The sequence below is a fragment of the Gekko japonicus genome, unplaced genomic scaffold (genome assembly GCF_001447785.1).
Source record: "Gekko japonicus isolate JY-2015 unplaced genomic scaffold, Gekko_japonicus_V1.1 scaffold4824, whole genome shotgun sequence".
Lineage (NCBI taxonomy): Eukaryota > Metazoa > Chordata > Lepidosauria > Squamata > Gekkonidae > Gekko > Gekko japonicus.
The window spans coordinates 3,194-5,616 of record NW_015176122.1 but is presented as its reverse complement, the minus strand read 5'-3'; positions in this window follow the sequence as shown (position 1 = coordinate 5,616).

The following is a 2,423-nucleotide window of genomic DNA, read 5'->3' as shown; positions in this document are numbered from 1 at the left end:
TGAGGGGGAGGGGATGGATTTGGGGGGTTTGTTGCTTTATGGGGGCTTTTAAGCTGGAAGTGTCCTAACTGTTACCCTAAGCCACCTTGAACCCTAAGGAAAAGGCGGGATAGAAATGCTTGAATGAATGAATGAATGAATGAAAATATTCCAGTTGTTCCTGAAATGAGATTCCAAAATGCGTGATTATTGCCAGGAACAGCCTGCTCCTATGTACTCGAACCTGTGAGCAAGGAATTGGGGTAGTGGCTTGTGTCACTCAAACACACCGAATTGGGCACATACGTTTCCCTGCCATCTTATGGTTTGAAGACTTGTCACAGGGCGTAGATCGAAGGTCAAGGAAGACGGGGACGGCAAAGGATGAGATGGCTAGACGGTGTCATCGATGCAACGGACATGAAGTTGAGCCAACGTCAGAGGATGGCGGAAGACAGGAAGGCCTGGCGGGATCTGGTCCATGGGGTCGCGGAGAGTCCGACTCGACTGTGCGACTGAACAACAACAACAACAACAACTTCTCCTAAAATGGAGCTGCGGTGGACGCTGAACTGCAGGCTGTGGAAGGTCGGTAGTTCAGCAGTTGGAGACCCGGGTGTGCCGCATGACGGAGTGAGCTCCCGTCTCTAGTTCCAGCTCCTGCCAACCTAGCAGTTCGAAAGCAAGACATTGCAAGTAGAGAAATAGGGACCACTTCAGTGGGAAGGGAACAGCGTTCCGTGCACCTTGGTGTTTAGTCATGCCGGCCACAGGACCACGGAAACGTCTTCGGACAGCGCTGGCTCTTCGGCTCTGAAACGGAGATGAGCACCGCAACCCTAGAGTCGGATTCGACTGGCTTTCGAGCAAGGGAACCTTTACCTTTTACCTTTACTTTACTTCTCCTAAAACTAATCCTAGTATTTTTATAGAGATGCTGCAGCAGTCTCTGGAAACATGGTAACTGGTGGCAGTTATCGGGCCAACTTGTATTGGCTCAGCTGCTATTGATTTTCTTTAGGCCCCCTTTTTTGTTTTGTTCAAAATGATATAACAGAGCCCGGAGTAATGTTTTGAGGACGTGGTTAAAGGATTCTCCCCTCTCTTCCAATAGGACCATTTCTTTCCTTGCTCTTAAACCTGTTTAGCACAAAGGTTCATTGATTTTTATATGGTCTGACTTAGGATCAGGACGTAGAATTTTTAAAAAAGAAATCCTAAGTTAGATGAGACCTGATTCTACCGAAGTGCATCTTTTGTACTGCATTAGTGTTGCTGAGTCAACTTTTAACTCTCTCTGTTCAGATTCCTGTACTGCAGACGAATAATGGCCCCAGCCTAACAGGACTGACCACTATAGCCATTCATCTAGTCAGACAAGCAAAACAGGAGCAGCTGCTTGGGAGTACTGCAGAAGAGAAAGCAATCGTTCAGCAATGGTTAGAATACAGAGTGACGCAAGTAGATAAGCAATCCAGTAAAGAAGAAACTAGGATAATTCTGAAGGTAAGAATAATTTAATCTGTTTGGATTTCCGGGTGAATAGGAGTTCGCTTTCTTTCTTTTTTTTAATGCTCTATTAGTGTGTTTCCTAGTGACATGTGGCTGGCCATCATTCTGGTATGATCCAAAATGGCAAACATTGTTTTATTGCAAAAGAACTTCAGAAACAGATTGGAATGGGAGATTGCTGAATTACAAGTTATTAGAACGTTCAGGACAATGGAACCGCCAGGGCTTAACAGAGATAGCAGCTTTTTATCTCTCTACACATGCTAAGTCACTCAGTTCTCACTTATACCCAGAAATCAAACTTTGCTGGTAAACATAAAGTCCCCCTCCCCCCGAATGCTAGAGTGTCGCCATGTGATGGCCTCAGTGTGATATCATCACATCAGCAGCGGTCCTGTGAAACGCTGCTGTTCTGGGGTGGGGCTTCTGCCAGCCAGCTGACTGACAGCGGATTGGGCCCCCCAAAATCGGGGAATCCCTTGCCCCGACCGGGGAGATGGCAGCCCTAGTCCAGTAGCACCTTAGAAACCAACAAGATTTTGGGGGTATAAGCTTTCAACAGTCAAATCTCCCTTCATCAAATGGAAGTCAGAACAGAGATCCCGGAGTCCTCTAAGGCAGTCAGAATGTGGGAGGAGCGTTGCAAAGAAGGGGCTCACGATGCAAAGGTAGAATAAACACTGTAAGCAGAGGAGAGATGCTTTGGGGCAGAAAATTAGCATCTGTAGTGAGATAGGAATTCTGTGTCCACTGATCTGGGCAAATCTAGCTGTTCTGCTGCAGATCAGCACAGCTACATTCAGAAACTCACTTTCCAAAGTAATTTACATTGTAATTGCAACATGCCACCCAGGCCCGTAGCCAGGATTTTTTAAATTCGGGGGGCCTTTAAATAAGTCGGGGGGCACCCCCGCGCAGACACCCCCAAGGGA